The sequence below is a fragment of the Herpailurus yagouaroundi genome, unplaced genomic scaffold (assembly GCF_014898765.1).
Source record: "Herpailurus yagouaroundi ecotype Mexico unplaced genomic scaffold, PumYag 221, whole genome shotgun sequence".
Taxonomy (NCBI): Eukaryota; Metazoa; Chordata; class Mammalia; order Carnivora; family Felidae; genus Herpailurus; species Herpailurus yagouaroundi.
In genome coordinates, this window is record NW_024412452.1 from 14,232,191 (window position 1) to 14,251,515 (window position 19,325).

Below are 19,325 nucleotides of genomic sequence, written 5' to 3' on the forward strand. Positions count from 1 at the left end.
CCCTATCCGATATAATGACTCCATATGCATGACACGTGAAATAACTGTAGAGCCAATGGAGTAGAAGAGAGAACTCAAACCTCAACCTACATGAAGTCTTGCTATATAGTGAAAAAGGTGACTCAGACTGAGGACAGAGAACTAACCCCCTAATAATGATGTTATGACAGTGGATTTCTAATTGGGAAAAAAACCCAGTTAGATCACTGTCTCATACCAAATGTAACCCTAGATGTATTAAAACCTAATGGGAAAAACAAAACTTTAAACCATTGAGTGAATTATAGAAGGAGACTTTTATGTCCTCAGGTTAGTGAAGGGTTTCTCCAGCCAGGTACAGAAAGTAGGAATTATTTTTTATGAAAAGGATAATTTTGACTACCTGAACCATCTACAATTCTGAATGACAAATTGGTACCATAAACAGGTTCAAAGAAAAGAAAAGAAGTGATGTCTGCAGCAAATAAAAAAGACAAAATTTGTGTCCAGGATATGTAAATAATTGGTACAAGTAAATATTAAAAAGCAAACAATAGAAAAATAGACAAAGGATCAGAACACACAATCCCCTAAAGGAGAGTAAATCAGCATTTGAACAACATTTAACTCTTCTAGGTAATACAGAAATACATATTTAAACAATTGTTTGGGGAAAAACAAGAAATTTCCTCTGGTGGCAGCATAGAGCCCTGCAGAGTTGGGGGTGAGGAGATGGACAGATGGCGAAAGGAATCTGGCAAGGAGAGGGGTGGGGACCCCTCCTCTCAAAAATAAACCTTTTCCATTCTGGCCTCTTAGCCTTTATACATATTCCAGCTGCTTGGGACACTCCAGGTCCACACTGCTCCTACTGATTCTTTAAGACTCAACTCAGTCTCTGCCTCTTGCCTTTAACTGACATAGATGGGGCTCATCACCCCTGCTCCATGCTTTCAGGGCACCATGTACATCTCTCAGTCATTACTATCTGCTCTCTCTGTGAGGGATTTAGGGATACTTGCCTCTCCAGCATCAACCTGTTTGTACAGCGGAAGAAAGAAGAGCATGAAAAGAAGAAGCCTTGATTGCTCAAGGAAGCCTCTTGATCTTTTGCCAGCTGGACACCAGCTCTTCTGCCCTCATTTAGATAAACCCTCTGAATTTGGTACTCAGACAGCTCCAGCCAATTCCTGTGACCCTGTGTGAACCCGAGAAGCCTTCCCATATGGGCCAGTGACTCTAGAGCACAGCTCCTTGGTCAATGGACCTACCTAATCATCAACAGAACAACCTACTGGCAGCTGGAAGTCTCCCAAGAGCTCACCAGAACTGCATATCCTAGCCCTGGGCTTTTAAAACTTTGGAAATCCTCTTTCATTAGAATCCAGGACATCATCCTGGACAGGATTCAATGGTATACTTCAAATTTCAAAGACTGGTCCTAGCTGCATTCCTTCAGCCATGGGGTAAGTGGTCTGGTTCTGGGGTTAATGCTATGTAAGTGCCTCAGAAGAGGCAACACATGACTGATGATAAGCCATAGTCCGATCTAGAAATCTACAAATCCTTTTCACTGGAACCAAGAGATTTCCTTGAACACTGGTCATCTGTGACCTCTTCTGAAATGTAGTGTTGTATGTTGGTCCAGGTGACCAAGACAAGGTCTATCTGAGGGGTAGTGTAAGATGCCTAGTGATTAGAGAGGAATCCCCTACTTCCTTCATCCCAAGTTTGATTTTCTCATTAGTAGAGAAGTCCTACAGCATGGGAATTCTATAGGAGGGAGAAGAGGAGGCAAAGTGTTGGTGAAATAGGGACTTGAATCAGAATTGAGGCACCATTCTTGGTTGTTTGCCTAAGGAGGAGAGGTTTGGAGTAAATTCTCAGGTTACCATTTCTTTGTTCTCAAGGATGGTCTTTATTTAACAGCTACAAATCTATTTGCATCCCTTTACTTAAATAGGTCATTCAATAATTACACTTTCACACTGTCTTAAAACATTCCTTTTTCATGATTCTTCTATCTGACTGACATGTAAAATGTACACAATTTGGTATTCATGTGATTTGTTGATGCCACAAATAGGGCAAGATCTGAGAAATCACCTCGGGTGTTAAAGAAAAGTCTGTATCTATCTGAAAACCTTCTTGCTAATGGGCAGGGACTGTATTTTCTCAAGAAGAAAATAAAATGAGACCCCTAAGACAAAACTGGAGGCAAGGAGATATTTGATAGGCTTGCTTCTCCTATCCCAACTCTGCTAATAATTGCCCAGAGACTGTTGAAGTTTGTTGTTTCATACTTAAACATCATCATTCTTTATGCAATTATATAAGCCTTGACCAAAATATACCGTTTTGGGGACACACTTGAAATGTACCTAGTCTGTTACCTCAAGTGTGGGTAAATATAACCTTCTCATATTCTGGGAACCAAACTGGTTTTGTCTTCTCTGGGTTACCATGGGACCCCAAGGGGTCTAACCTACTCAAGGAACAGAGGAATATAGGGTTATCTATATCGCTGCCTTGGAATCCTTCTAGTCCTTATTACTGAGTCTTCTTAACTGGCAAAATCACACTCTGTCTCACCCCAAGGTTATATTACCCCCTGGGAAGGGAAAGAACCCCATGTCAGTTGCTTGTGATTTTAGCCATGGAGGTGAGCTTGTTGGGGGTACTGCTCGTATTTCTTTAACCCAAATCTGCAGGAGCAAAAGGCTTACCTGCCTGGTGCCATAGTCCCGCTCCCTGCCTCATCACCACCCAGTGGTCATAGCTAGACTTCCTAACCCTGAACTCTAAATACATCATTCATGGGGCCTCTGGAAACCATCCACTGTGACCTCATCCAGACTTCTGTCGTTCTGCCACATGGATAGATATGTTAGGATAGATATAGGTCTTTGACTGAATTTGGACTTTGTGTTAAAGGATGCATGTGTCACTTGTACTTTGCCTTATAAATTGGTTTTCTGGCTTGGAATATGCCCTAGTAGGTACTCCCAGTACCTAGTTGTACCTAGTAGGTACAACCCAGGGTGGTGTGTCCATATTCGGATCATTGGCTTCCTCTCAACCCTGAGGACTTAAGTGGATTCCTCCTGGTCATAGCCAGAAATAGGGTGTTAGATGGGGAAATGGTAGAGAGTGGATTCAATTCCAGCTTCTATCCACCCTACCACGTATAAAACATACCATTAATCATATCAACCTATTTAATAGTTAATGATATTAAAATCCCAGCTATGGAGCCCTGATGTTCTCTTCAGGCAGTAATGGCTCACCCAGCCATTGTTACCAAAGCTCCAAGGTAGAAATAAAAACTGCTTCTTAGCCCAGATTATGTAGGAACTTGCAAATGTTTCACTGGACTCTGTTATGGGTTTAAAAAAACTGCTTTTAAGACAAAGTTGGTGGCAAACTATAGTCATGGAGAGCTGAAATGTCCATGTTGTAGAAAATCAGCAGATGTGAAATGTCCCTGATATTTGACTTAATTAAATCTTAATTCAAATACAATTCTAGTCCCTGAAGATTTCCATAATTCAGCTGGGTATCAGGACAATGTGGAGGATTCAGGCTCCTTATTGGGATTTTGTGCCTCGGTTCAGTATAAGTCTCAGCAAAATTTGGAATTCAAGGGGCCTCCAGGGATTCTGCTTGAATACAGTCCTACAGAGTTCCGTGCTTGAAGATCCATTCAATATACATGGGTCCGCTAAAAATCAGAGTCAATGCCTTTTCACACCATTTTTTTTACTTGACTTTGAGAAGGGTTTCCCAGATCATGGGATGGCAAAGCCACCAGTCCTTACTACTAGCTCCACAAGAAGTAAGTGCTGGGGGCAGCTCCAAAGTTTCTTACTTATTTTTGTTTTTCTATGCCCTCTCCAATGTTTGGAACATAGTAAGAAATCAACAAACTTTTGTGTCATTGCATTCATTATGAGTTCCCAGCAAGGGATTTCACATGTAACCTAGCATTACCCTCAGATTTCTGCTCAATTACTTCCAAAGGTCTAATATGCAAAGAGTAGGAGCAAAATAAGAACTCTAAATCTCATTCTGATTTGTTTTCTGAAATACATTCTTTTGTGCTTATGTGAGTTTCCAAACCTCCCTGTGGTTAAGCTCCTTAGAAAACACAGGCTCTTTCCATTAGCCACACACACAACCAGAGTCAGAAAGAATCAAGTGGGCCAAACTGAGTTTAAATTGTCTCCCCTTCTTTTGTACATGGGTTAGAATAAGACGAAAGGGAAAACAGAGCTTATTTTTGAAACCATCACCCACAAGTCTTTTAATCCTGGAAGAGAGAGTTGCTCTAACGATGGAAATTATAAAACTGTCAGTCCCACTCTTCCTTAGCCCCACCCAACTGAAGTCACTGATGTCCTAAGTGACCCACCCAGGTCCCCAGCTAATCCTGGAAGGGTGCGCAGGCTCAGGCGCCACTAAGTGGGACAAGCAATTAGTTAGTCCGTCAAAGGCCCAGCATTCATTGGCCCCCTCCCTCTGCTCCCCAGCTTCTTCCGTGGCCTCCCTCATTCCTCCTAACCTCACATTGCACTCAAATTGGCTGGAGCCCGAAACCCAGCCCACGCCTTATCCTCCTATTACTGACAGGGTTCATGGCCAAGCCTTCCTCAGCTTAAAAAGCTTGACCTTGACTCTTGCCTCTATTCCAACTTCTTCAAATACCAGTCCAGACCCAAACCAAACCATTGAGCACTCCACTTTGAGTTTGGGGGCTCCTTTCCATGTTGTGGAGACCCCAGCCCAGGACACCCAGCCCCACCCTACTGACTTGTGAGGAATTTTTCCTTTAGTTAATCTGATTGATGGCTGTAAAAACAATGACTTTCAAGCTGCAGAATGCAACCTATTAGTGATTTGGGAAATCATTTTGGTAGGATATTGCCAACATTAAAAACAAAATGAAGCAGAATGGAACAGAAATATTAGGATCTATTGCATGCTGTAACAGAAAGTAATTCTGTGTGGAACTTTTTGTCAATTATATGTAAGTAATATGATAGATAGATAGATAGATAGATAGATGTAAACTGTATTTTCTCTTGCAAATCAGAGCAAAGGGATATTATAGCAAAATAAGTACTCCTTTCATCTCTATTAATTTGACTTTTCCAGCACACACACACACACACACCAGGAAAAACCTAAAATATTATCTGATATCAACTATTCGTACGTTTGGTGCAAATTTAACACAAAACTATAGTTGTTTGGAAAACAGAAATCGGTTACTTGTCCAAAAGGTATTTCCCCTCATTAAAATGAACACTAAGATGTGATAGGTGAGACCCCCCCCCCAGGTTACCAGCCAAAGCCACCAACATGATGTGTGGATGACCGCTAGGTGACCATGACCAGACAAGGACAGTAACGTGGCTGCCAGGGAAGTCAGAGGCCCCCTTCACATGCATGCCAGGAGGACACAATAAGCCATGTGAGTGAGAGAAGTGGAGGGCGGGGAGGGACAAAACCTCAAATTTGATATACTGACTGTTTAAATTCTTGCACTGGGCTAAGATTTCCAGTTTGGAAAAAAGTGTTCTCTTCTGCTCACCACACCTGCACCCAGCAGGAGGGTCTTTCTTGGATTAAAAAAGCAGCTTTAAACTATTTTCTATATATCCAAGTACAGTAAAGTGGGGTTTTTTTTTCTACCCTGGGATACATATATTTGTAATTACTGCATTTCTTTATACAGAAATGTGGAACAATTTACTCTTGAGGCTGTTCAGACCAGCAGTTAGGAGCACCAACGTGGTGAATACCCATGTGAGTTTAAACTCCTGATGTGAGTTCAGACTCCTTCCTGTTCTTCCACTTACTAGTATGGCATTTGAACAAGATGTTTTGCTTTCTTACACTTCAGCTTCCTCCTTTATACAATGGGGATAATAGTATCTATCTCATAAGGATTGTTTTAAGGATTAAATCTAATGATCCCAAGGTGCCAAGTACCCTGCCTGAAACACAGTGAGCACACAGGACAGTGGCCGCTCTACCTCCCTTCCCGCCATCATGATTATTAAAGTCCCAGGGGTAAGATCTGAAGTGCTCGTTTCTTATCCATCACTGACACCTGGGATTACCTCTTTCTGAAATATCTGTAAGTTTTATAGATGAAAATGGATCTTCACTGCAATTTTTATTTGGATGGACTTAATTATAAGCCACAGATTTTTTTCATATTTATTGTGCACTTTCTGTTTTAAAAACACTGAGTATCAATAAGCATTCTTTTCTTTTTTTAATGTTTATTTTTGAGAGAGAGAGAGAGAGAGAGAAACAGAGTGTGAGCGGGGGAGGGGCACAGAGACAGAGAGATACAGAATCTGAAGCAGGCTCCAGGCTCTGAGCTGTCAGCACAGAGCCTGACATGGGGCTTGAACCAACGAGCTGTGAGATCATGACCTCAGCATGACCTCAGCCGAAGTCCGACACTTAACCGACTGAGCCACCCAGGTATCCCTTGAATATCAATTAGTACCAACGACATAATTTGCAGAAATCAGTGCAAAATGAAAAGGAAAGCCTCTTGTTCAAAAATTACTAAAAATTTCAAGATGGTGACAGCAGAGCATTAAACCAAGTGCCAGACCTTTGTAAGTGCAGGCTCCTGGGAGACTGCAGAAGTCCCATGTGCCCGTGAGGCTGACCCTGCCATCAATATCCTTTGCCCATTTTCTACTGGGGTGCAAATGTTTTCTTAGCCCAGGGGTCAGCAAACTCTCTGTAGAGGGCCAGACAGTAAATACTTCAGGTTTGCAGAGTATGGTCCCCATGGTAACTGCTCAAATCTGCTGTTGTAGCACAAAAGCAACCATTGAAAGCAGCCACTGATAATACATAAATTTAAAAAGTGTGGTGATGCTACAATTGTATTTATAAAAACAGTCTGCAGGCCATAGTTTGCCAACCTCTGTCCTAGACAGTGACTTTCTTTCAGTTTTTCTCATTACAAAAATCTATGTATTTTTCCTGGTTAGCTAAAGTTTGAGTGTAGCTAAACTTTAGTGTATTTTTCCTGGTAGCTAAACTTTTGCTATTTATTTCCTGTTATTTATTGCTGAGAATGTGGACTAGAAAAATTGTGCCTTGGGACATATACGGAGGCATTCTTTGCAACTTAATAAATATTTCATGGATATTTGAAAAGAAAGTTTATTCTCTGTGGGGTATATGGTTCAAAATATATGTATTAAAACAGCCTCATTATTCATACCCTCTATGTCCTTTGAACACTTAAGTATTCAGAGAGATGTCTTTTCAGATTCCACTGAGAAAATGATTTGTTTTTCATCTTTGGCAGTCAAGAATAGATGAGAGTTATCTTAATACATTCCCTAAATATTGAAGCACCCTTGCATTTCTAGGATAAACTTTACTTGGTCTTGGTATATTCTTCTTCTACTACACTGTTAGTATAATTTTGATGATATCTGATTTTGGATTTAAAGTTTTTATTCAGTTTGGTCAGCAGTTTTGCATATGAACATGTTATCTTTAGTAGATATTGATATCAGATATATACAAGCTTCCTAAAATAAACTGGGAGACTCCATCTTTTTCTGTTTTCTGGAAAAGTGTGATACTGAAATTTTCTGTTCCTTGAAGATGAACTTTTCTAGAACTTTCCATGAAACCCCACTGGTCCAAAACCAAAGGACCTACTCACAAAGGCAAACTAGTCCCTCTCAAATGTCCACATTCTACTGGGAGGGGGTGGGGGAGGCAAAGTTGGAAAGAACGAGCATTTTGCCTAACTGAATTTTCTAAAATCGCAACATTGGACTCTTATTATCACTTTGGTTCAAAATTTAGGGATTTCCATAACTCTTACTACTCAGTAGGTGGACCTGGGAGGAAGAAGGGGGTTTGGGGAGCTAAAAGTAGACTACATTTTGGTTTGTTGTTGTTGTTGTTATTTTGTTTTGTTTGTATATGAATGTAGTGGAAGTAATTTTTTTATAGCCTGAGTAAAAAATTTCTATTTTTCACTTCCTCTTTTGAGAATCTACCCGTTAAGTTTTACGTGTCTGTATAACCTCATATTAACTTCTCCGGGGCCAATTACCTCTGTTTCTTTTATGCTACATCTTTTTCTTGCTCTTTATTTCCAATATACTCTACATTTTGATGTCAATATTTTCTAGCAATTTTTCTCAGTAAGGGTATGTGGATGGCATACATTTTGAATTTTGAAAGCCTAGTTATGAAATTTAAATATCACATTTCACTCAGAACTCTATAATTACTGAGGTTTTTTTTTTTTTTTGAGCATTTAATGTTGTAGGCCAAAAAGAAAAAAAAAATTTAATATCAGTCTGAGTCTTGCTTTTTTTGCAGGGGGAAGGGAAATCTAATTTTTTTCTCTTTTGGAGGAATGTAGACATTTCTATTTAATCTTATATTTTAAGAATTTATCTATAAGGTTGTGTGTGTTGTGGATCCTTTTAAAAATTAATTAGTTTGAGTATTTGGTAGGTCCTCTAAATGTTCTCTTTTCTCTTCCTAGAATTTTTATAGTAAATATATTGTATATAGTTTATATAGATCTATTTTTTATTGTGTATATGTGTGTGTGTGTGTGTGTGTGTGTGTGTGTGTGTGTGTGTTTATATATCCTGTTCCTAGCACCTATCTCCTGTCTCATCATTTTTAACTCTACATTCTTTCTGCTTCAGTTCTGGGAAAAACTTCTTAAACTGTCTTCTGATGAACTGAATTTACTTTCTGCAATATGGTGGTCATGGTTTCTAATGGATTTGAGTAGTCAGAAATATACTTTCCAAAATCTTCTTATTTTCAGCATGTTCCTTTTTCCTGACAGGCTGCTCTTGTTTGTTGATGCATTATTATCTAAAATTTACTGATGATACTAACTGGACATATATTTGCTTAAATGGCTTCAATGGTCATTGCCACTTCTTTTATATAATAACTATTATATTTAAAGTTTTCTTTAATCTTGATTCACTTTTTGGTAATTTCCTGAAAATTATCCCTACTCCCTTTTTTTTAGAAGAATCCATATGTATTTGAAAATGTTTTCCTATTTTCTTCACATGTGACATCTTTGCTGAATATAACATTGTAGGTCATAAATTTATCCATCAAAATTCTCCACCATTTAATGTGTCAGAACCTTTGTAGGTAACCCGTGTCTTTACCGCTCGTAAAATTCTTCTTTTGTCTTTGAAATTAAAAATGATCACAAGGACATACCTAAGTACTCATCTCTTTTAATTAACTAATTAACTTTTATTGCTTCTTGATAAGCCTATTCAATCTTCATTTTCAGGTTTTTCTTAAATCAGGAAAGTTCTATTCAATCTTTGAGTGTTTATTCTAGACTATTCTTTAGCAACTGAAATTATCTGGTATGTTGGATATTTGGATATCTCTTTTCATCATTCAATATTTCTTACCTTCTCTCTTATCACTTTATCTAACCCATTTTCCTATTCAAATTTGGAGAATTTCTCAAACAAGGCTTCATCAATTCATTTCATTTTCTCCATTGTTGGTTTGGCTCTTTACTGCTTCTAAGGTGAGTTTACATTTTTCCCTATTATTTCATATTTTGTTAACTGCTCTAGGTTCCTTGTCTCCTTGTTTCATATTTTATCTATTTCACAGATTTCTTATTTTATTTAACATCATTTAATTTACAAAACATATGGTGCCAAAACTGTCCTCTTTTGCTTTGAAAATTCTTTGTGTATAAACATGTTCTTCTTTCACCTTGGGAATTTTGTTTAATCCCCTTTTAAAGTTGCTGAAATTTTATAGGCCCTATTGTCATCCTTGAATGTGGGAAGGTGTTGCTGGATCTGGTATTTGCTTCTGACATAGTTTCTTGTGGTGTTTTGTTTTTGTTTTTGTTTTGCCTCATTTTGCACTCATAAACTTCTCTAAGAACTTAATCCGGAAGAAGGGAGTTGCTTTTGATGGCTAAAATAAGCTTAGGTTATTTTTCCATCACTTAGAGAAGAATAGGGAATGGAATAGACTCTTATCATTTGCCACAGATGAATTTCATCCTCACAAGGTTTGCATGTTTTTATTTGGACATGGTTACATCCATTCCAGCTTGTCATTGGTAGGGGTTTTTGGCCTGGTATTCACTTCAGGTTCATATTTTGTTGTACCAGACATCTTTCCTGGCCCTTACTGTACCCACAGAATCAAAGACAGAACTCTGCCGTTTCCCTGGAGGTCCAGGATCTATGAAGGTCCAGGATCTATGGGGAGGACTCAGTGAAGCTGGACAGAACCAGGGTCATGACGATGACTGGGGCTCATGGGATCTCTCTTTTGTGGCTTAATTGCCCCTTCCTTATCCAGTGTAGCGGCTTCTGTACAATGCAGAAGGGCTCCAGGGAGATGGTTCTCATCACTCTTTACTTCCCACTCTTTACTTCAAACTCACTTCTAGATTTGGGATTGTTTTTGTAGCTTCTCCCAAATCTTACTCTCCGTGTTTTCTACAACTTGGCAACAGAGTTGAAAGTAGAGCCTGGCTAACATCCTTCAAACTCAGTCCATCTGTTTTGTTTCTAGTGGAATTTCTTACAAGTGTGCTGCATGTCAATGTCACTATCTTTAGTCTTTGGACCTGATGCAGGCTGCCCCCACATGCCTCCTTAAGACTTTCTCTTTTAGGGGATTGGGGCAGTTGTAGATGATAGTGGGGGAGGTGGTGAAGGAGAAGTTGTGTATGTTCATCTTTCTTTTCAGAAATCCTAAACAAACTTTCTTATCTCCTACTAAGACCATCAGCTCATTAAATTTTAGTTCCAGCATTTATGATACCCTGAAAGTGCACTTCCAAAAGTCGCCAATGCTTTATTTCTGCTAAAATATATGGCCTTTCTCAGTTCTCATCTTGCTGGATGTATTTATAATATGCATAAATACAACACACTCTATTTATTGTTTCAACAAATGGATTTTTGAATGCTACTAGGTCCTTTCGAACCTATAAAGATTAGTAATTCCAACCCTTGATATTTATTAAGTACTTACTAAGCAGCAGGTATTGTGGTGAGCACTTTACCCGCATTACCACTTAGTAATAGTAGCTAACACTTCATGAGAACTTTCTACATGCTCATAGGGTTCTGTTCTAGGCACAACCACCCCATGTGATAATATTATCTCCCTTTTTACAAATGAGGAAACGGAGTTCACAAAGAGGTTAAGTAGCTTGCTCAAGGACACACAACTAGTTAAATGGTAGAGTTGGAATCTGAACTCAGGTGGTCTGGCTCTAGAGTCCACACTCTTAGTCTAAACACTGTTCAGTCTCCTTTCTGGTGTTTAAACCTGGGCTTTTAACACCTATGCAACACTGCCTCCCCATGGAGGGGTCAGGAAATGCACAATTACAATTTATAATGCTAGTTATTAATACTGAGAAGTACTAGAAAATCTCCACAAATTCTTATGGGAATGTGGGAGTGGGTATACCAGGAAAGGCTTAAAATTGGGGCACTTGGGGAAAACCAGGAGTGCTGTATTGGTTGACCATTTTAATGGAGTAATGCATACAAGGAGCTTCACCAGTTTGGCCTTTAATCATCTCCCCTTTTGTTTCTTTGATATTGTCTTTTATGACAATTAACAATCAGGATGGCCATATACGTTAAAATCCAAACAGACATTTTCAAAAGTAAAATAAGAAACCATTAATAATTGTGCTGGGACAAGAAGCATAAGCCAGTAATGTCCTGGGCCGTGATTTATTGATTAGTGGTTAGGTTATGGCTGTCCAATGGCATCTTGAATTTCCTTTTATTATTTTGACTGGTGTATAGGTACAGTTAGGATACTTCACTTTTTAAATTTTCTATGTCATTTCCATAAATTTGGTATTTGCATTACCTTGTATGTGAGAAATGATGTCAGAATGACTATGATTCTGATCATAATCCTTTGCCACCAAGATCTTGGGAAAGCTCTGTTCCAGGTGGTTCCTACAGGTATTTATTAACTGGAGCTGTACATGGTTGAGCATCAGGATTTGAGGCAAAGAAGATAAGGCCACTGAATGAGACCCCAGAGGATGAACACTAAGGGTTATTCCTTTCCATCTCTTGATAATCAACCATCCTGCTGCTTATCATGCAATGTGAGTTGTTATGGAGTTGAGACATTCTGAATAAGGAAGGTATTTTGAATGAAGATGTGATGTAGAGAGGTGATTGTTCTTTTTTTTTCTTTTTTTTTTTTTTGTACTACAGGGAGCCCACAACTAGTGATAGGAGGGGGCCAAGTACTAATGATCATCTCATAAGGGTGAGAGGGCATCACCTATGTAAAGATGGGAGTGGTGATAAAGGGCATTAGCTAAAGGCAAGAAAGTGCATGAGTTAGTTCGGGGAACCACATGGTACAGTTTTGTTGGAAATTACAAGGGTGTAGGTTGTGGTAAGAGATGAAACTAGGGAAATAGTGGCCTGAGCAATAAGGCTCTTGAATGCCTTGCTAAAGAGTTCACATTTTACTCTAAAAGAGTTCTGGGTAAGTGTTTAAAGGTCAAAGTGTGGGTCAGATGATGTCAAGATTAGATGTGTGTTCTAAAAAGATTAATTTGGTGCCACTGTCAAGAATACATGGGGTGGGGGAAGGGCGAAGAAAGTAGGTAAGGAGACCAATTTAGAGACTATTTCAGCGAACTGGTTGAGGAAAGGGAAAGGCCTGAGCTAAGGCACCGAGGAGGCAGAGAATGGGTCATGTGGGATGATCACAGGACAGATGTCAGGGCAGGTGTTGTCCAGCCTTGCAGTATGAGAAAGATACTCCCAGATCTTTGGTGTAAGTGGCTGGGGTTTGTGGTGATGTCATTCACCAAGACTAGAAATAGAGGAAAAGATGACATAAAGGGGTAAACAGTGGATTATTCTTCCACTGGAATTCTCTCTCCCCTTGCCTCGGTAGTACAATTCTTCTCTGGTTCTCTTCTGACTGTTCTGGAAACTTCTTCTCAGTTAGTGGAGTTTCTTCTTTGGCACAGATATTCCTGTTGGCAATTCCTCTAAGGTTGGACCCTGGCCATCTCTGTCAATAAACTCCACCCCTTCTTGACATTTTAAAAATCCTGAGATTATCTTGGTATCATCTCGGTATTATTTATTATTCATATCCACATTTTCGACTACCACCCTTGGGCTAACAACACTCAAATCTTTATTCTCAGTCTCAGGGTATAAATCCAACTGCCTGCTCAGCATCTCCACCCAAATGCCCTACGTGTTCAGACTCAACACATCCACACCAAGCCTTCTTTCCTTCTGAAACCTCCTCCTTACTCTCTCAAGACTCTTTCCTCTTCCACATCCCATGTTCATCAGGTCCTGTTGCTCCTCACTACAAAAGAGCTCTCAATTTCATCTATTCTATTCCTCATTCCTACTACAAGAATAGGTGGGATATAGATAGAAGCTTGCCACTTTTGTCTCTAGAAAACTTTAATCCCATAACCTATTGCTGACATTAAAAAATCCACTCTTCCTAGATTCTTTCCTGTCACTCTCCCTGTCATGTTTACACCACAAGGGAGGTGGGTCACTTTGCTATCCTGTATGTTACCCCTTTGCGAACAATGTCTTCTTCTTTACTTGGTTACCTGGCAAGATCCCGCTCAGTGTTCAAGTTCCAGCTCCAAAGTTACCTCCTCTATGAAGCCTCCTAGGCCTCTCACGTCTCACCCAAAATTATTTTACCAACTCTGTTTCCCTAGCCCTTTGTCTCTTCTACTAAAATGTGAAATCCTTGAGAACCAGAGACCTCCAGAAGTTTAGCGTGGTTTGAAAATTCTGCATTAAATTGGTGTATCCCTTCTCCTAGCCAGGTAGTCCTGCCTGGAATCTAGGGTGGTGTCTTTTGTTAGAGACCCACATCCTCTTTCTCCAGGGGTAATTACCACCAGCAGCAGCATCACCATCACCATTACCATCTGTCATTTGGGTACTCACATACCAAATGCTTCATTACAGGTTTTAATCTAATGTTATTCTATAACACTTCTGTGAGGCAGAAATGTAAGGCCTATTTTATTGGTAAGAAGACTGAGGTTCAGAGAGGCTAAGTAATTTTCAACAACGTCACAAAGCTTGGTGAAAAGGCTGAGCTGGTGTTTAAAGCCAGAGATGTCTGATTCCGAAGTTGGCTTTCTTAACGCTTATGCCTGAGCCTTGGTTCATTCTCCTGAGGCACTGGAGCCACATTTCATGTGTGACATCTCAATAGAAAGGTAACAAAGGACTGTACTGGCAAATACACGGCTTAGATATATATGCACACATGATAGGGCCTGGTAACACTAAAGGGCAGTGCATAGTCTGTCTGATCTCTGCTCTTCCTTCTCCTCATCAGGTTGGACTTTTCTACCACTGCCTAAAATAAGAACTCTGCTTGGTCTCCAGTTCTGAGGTGCCTGCTGCCTCAGTGACATCTCACCATAGAGGAGAAAGGACATCATTATGGGGCAGCTTTCCTGGTCTTCCTGTTCACTCTTACCACTTATTGTGGGAGGGAGAGACCCACATCAGAATCACCTGGGCATTTTTTCCAAAATATACATGCTTGCCTTGGCCTTCTCAAGTTCTGATCTGGCCCTTGGTTAAGAACTACTGGTTGAGGAGCCCCTGGGTGGCTCAGTCGGTTAAGCGTCTGACTTCGGCTCAGGTCATGATCTCACAGTTTGTGAGTTCGAGCCCTGTGTCAGGTTCTGTGCTGACAACTTGCTCAGAGCCTGGAGCCCGCTTCAGACTGTCTCCCTTTCTCTCTGCCCCTCCCTGCTCACACTCTGTCTCTCTCAAAAATAAATAAACATTAAAAAAAAAGAACTACTGGTTGAACACATTCATTTCCAAGGTCTACAATTTCCACTTGTCCTTATCAATGAAACCTTCCCATTTCTTCCAGACAAAATGCTTATCCTGCTCAGCTGCAGTCCAGGGATGCTAGGAATCAACATCATTGTCATGCCTTGCTCTACCTGACCGTCTTTCAGTCAGGGGTTCTCGACCTGGGCAGTACTATCTCATAAGAAGGCATTCAGAAATAAATGTAGGAGCATTTATTTATTGGTTATCACAATGATCAAGATGGCTATTGGCATTTACAAAGCAAGGATCAGTAATGTTAAGCATCCTACAGATCCCCACATTGAAAAAATGTCCCACTAACATTGTCAACAGCACCCTCACTGAGAAACACATTTGGTGTTTGATTTAAGCTTTGAATAAGTTTATTCAATACGTGGGCATCCTCTGGGCTCAGCTGCTGCAGTGTCCGGGGGCTGCTCTCCCTTGCCAGCCTCCCAAGTTCCCTCATATCCTATAAACTATGGAAAAAGAGATTCTTAGTTTTCAGACGTTCATGTAATACAAAGGTGGCAGGAAAGCTTGTCTAATCTCCATTTCTGCTTTCCATTTAATCTAATTTAACTCCTTACCCACTAAGATGTGGGAAGAATGGGGAAGGGGGAAAAAAGAGCAGGAGCCATCACTGCCTCATGGGCAGACTGAACTATCACGTCTGACAGGAATCCCAGGTTGATGAATAAATACAAGATCTAGATCAAAACCAACCCTTTCCCATCTGTCTTATGTATCTCTGCCCTCTCTCAGTGACTACTCCTTTCTTGCTTACTCAGGCCAAACCCGTGTATAATTATAGGTTTGCAGTAGAGGCTTTTAATGCCCACCCATATCTGGCTTTCCTCTCCTTTTAGACATGGGAAGATGACCTTTTTCACCCTCTTTCCATAGGCTGAGGCCAAGTAGCTAGTTCTGACCAGTGTGTTGTGAGTGGAAGGATGTGTATCGGTTTCTGCTGGAGCATTTCATTGCCAGGGAGAGACCCTCCAGCATTTTCTTCTCTTGTAGCTGTCATGGTGGAAGCTGGTGTTAAGATGACGTCTCCACCAGCTTGGCTCCCAGAACAACTACCCTGAGCAGAGAGCCCTTGCTGACTCCCATCCAACATGCAGAGTAGGCAGAGATTATAAACAAAAGTTTATACCTTTGTTGCTTTCAGTCACTGAGATTTTGGGAATTGTTTGTTATTACAGCATAACTTAACCTATCCTGATTGATTCAACGTTCATTTGCATGTTTAGATTTTTTTCAGCTTTGTGCGTAGATCGTGAGTCAGAGTGGCTTGGGTTTGAGGCTGAGTTTCACCACTTAGAGTGACCTTGGCTAACCTTTCTAAACCTCAATTTTCTCATGTGTCAAATGGTGATCATGACTGTACTAACCTTACGTGGTTGTAAAAACTAAATGGGGTAATATAAGAAAAGCACTTACCACAGTGTCTGGCAGGTAGCAAGGGCTCAGTAAATGTCACTTACTATTTTTTTTTATTGTTGATCTAAAATTGACTTTACTTGCCCCCTGCCCCAAATCCTCAGGAGCCTTTAGCTTTGGCTGCCTAGAATCCTTCTAATATCCTTCAGCCTAAAAAGCAAATAGTCTGGAACTGCTTCCTGCTTCTTTTCCATTCCTTGCAGCTCCCAGAACGGGACATGCTTGCAATAGACACTGTGTTACCTATATCTTTAATTGAGTACACACTTGTGATTGGAACTGAGAAAGTATTTATGCCAAATGAATGAAAGAATCAGCCAAAATGAAGAAACCTGATTACTTTTTTCAGTATGAAACTGGCATGTCTGGGAAACATGTCAGGAGATGTCCAAATACTTATTTTGTCTTTTGTTGCTGAGTGATCGCTGGGAAAGGCAAAATCCAGTCTCTTGGCCACAAATCAAAAATAGACATACATTCCAAATTAGCAGAGAGAAAATCCCGTTTGCATTTATGTGACAGCCAAACCTTGCTAAGGGATGCCAGAGTTTGTTTCTGGACCTCTGGGAGTCCTTTAGCACTTGAAGATAATTACAGGTTATCTTAGGACAGGCGCCTTCCTCCAACACTCTTGGATTGTATTCTCAACTTGACACTGGGTTTTACCAGGTCTCCATAGCTAAGGAAACTAGAAGCAATTACTTGGCTAATCCAGACAGAAATACAAAACAAAACACCTATGCCTTATTTATTTTTATTTTTGACCCATATGCCAATCTCCAATTTGTAGGCAGTTCTACCAACTATTAACTAGTCTAATACATCCTTTTCAAACCTGGAGCCTAACTGGAGAAACATTTAAAACCAACCATAAAATCCATTTCAATACAAAAAGGAAAGAAAGAAAGAAAGAAAGAAAGAAAGAAAGAAAGAAAGAGTTGGGAAGGAAGGGAGGGGGGGAGGGGGGGAGGGAGGGAGGGAGGAGGAAGGAGGGAAAAAAGGAGAGAAAAGAAGGGAAGAAAGAGAAGAGAAAGGGAGAGATTGATTGATTCCTGGCCCCTGAGGAAATTTTTTTTTTCTTTAAATGAGGCCTCTCATAACTATTATTGTAGCATTTTCAAGATATCTTATAATGGACTTTTTGTTTTCCTTATTCAGAGCTAATTTTGCATTTTTATTACTCAAAGCCCTCTTTCAAGGTATTCCTGAAAACAAGCTACATCTGAAAACATTCAACACGTCTACAAGAGTTGAATTTCCTTTTTCCATCAGATTCAATCTGAACAAATTAACAATTTATTGGACCGTTAACTGCATCCTAATCAGATATCCTGAATGCACCTTAGAGTCCTAGCCATCAGCTCTCATCTCTGTGGGCTGCAGGGGGCTGGAGTCCTTGAAACTTTCAATCAACTATAGCTGACTTTGCAAAGCAGTAGTTCCTCAATTAAGTAATGTTGGTTGCCTTATGTACCATCATTTACTGAAACTCTGATGCAGGGATTTTTCATTCCTGGAACCCACCCAGTTCCTCTAGTTGGACTGCCATGTGCTTCTCATTATAACCCAAGTACACAGGGCAGCGATGAGTGGAGAAAGCGGGGCTCGGAGTCAGGATCAGACATCAGCCCAGCTCTGTCATGAGCTAATCCTAGGTCCTCGGGCAGGTCACTTAATCCAGTGGGTTGAACAAAGGTTTAACGGTTTGCTCATCAGTAAACTAAGGACACTAGTGCTTGCCTTAGCTACCAAGAAAAGTTGTCTTTGGGGCACTTGTGAGAATGTGTAAGTATCAGGAGACTTCAGTTCTGACTCTAAAGATTTCTTTTGTAAGTTGGTAGTTGGGAACCCAGAAGTATTTTCTCAGGAAAACAATACCATACCCGGTGGTGAAGTTCCCAGTCTAATGCTACAAGAATCTATTTAACGGCCATGTGCCTGGAGTATAACACACGGTAATGGTCCTACAGATCATCACCACTATGGGATCATCCAATTGTGGTGCTGAGGGTAGAACTCTGGGCGAGTGGCAATGGGGTCTCCTTGTATGAGGAGAAGAGAAAGAGAAAATTCCTTCCTACCAAACAGGAAGGAAATAGCAGAGGGCTCTAGTGGTAAAAGAAGACATGCTGAGCCTGTGGAGAGCCTTTACAAATGTAAGGATATATTATTGGCTGTGGTTTTGGAAAGTCCTATCAATAAAGTTATTTGGTGCTTACTGTCCCCTCCAGCCCCCTGTCTCCTCCATGCCTCCTGCTATCGACATCATCCTATATTTGAAGTCCTTTTTTTTTATTTTAAAAAATGTGGTTGTTTTTTTTTTTGAGAGACAGTGCGCACGTGAGCATGTGTGGGGGGAGGGGCAGAGAGAGAGACAAAGAATCAGAAGCAGGCTCCAGGCTCTGAGCTGACAGCACAGAGCCCGACATGGGGGTCAAACTCATGAACTGTGAGATCGTGACCTGAGCTGGTCAGATGTTTAACAGATTGAGCCACCCAGTTGCCCCTATTTGAAGTCTTTAGGGCACTCATGAATATAGCCAGCACTTCCCCAAGACTCGTGATGGAAAATCCACTTTTTCCATTTAAGTAACTAACCATTCCCTATAAAACTGACCAATGTATGATACATAAATGTATAGTATCATAGCCGGGGAGCCCTGGGAGAGAGGAAAGGTACATTTATGTCCATGGACCACTCAACAGGATGCATGAATCTTAGAGGACCCCTGGAAAAGTGAAAGGAAGCTAGCTTCTCCTTGTTTTTCTCTGCATAAAGCCTTCCAAATCTGACTCCTCAAATCCCTGATTGAATTCCCAGCAATCTACTTTTCCTGACTGTAACCAGAAAAGCATGTTTAAATGAAGATGAAATTCCATCAGTATAAAGCCTTGTGAAGCCCAGTCCACCAGCCCCATCGCCAAAGCCGCTAATAATGCCCTATTGTGTTACTGTGGTAGTCTAGGTTATCATTATGAAGTCTTGCTCCT

At 40.4% G+C, this 19,325-nt stretch overlaps 2 protein-coding genes across 6 annotated transcripts in view; one reads left to right on the forward strand and one right to left on the reverse strand.

The window, feature by feature from the left end:
• GKN2 (gastrokine 2) overlaps positions 1–19,325 on the forward strand; it is a 322,064-nt gene that overhangs the window by 237,749 nt on the left and 64,990 nt on the right. The window lies entirely within an intron of this gene.
• ANTXR1 (ANTXR cell adhesion molecule 1) overlaps positions 1–19,325 on the reverse strand; it is a 216,804-nt gene that overhangs the window by 192,760 nt on the left and 4,719 nt on the right. The gene's annotated exons all lie outside the window — the stretch shown is intronic.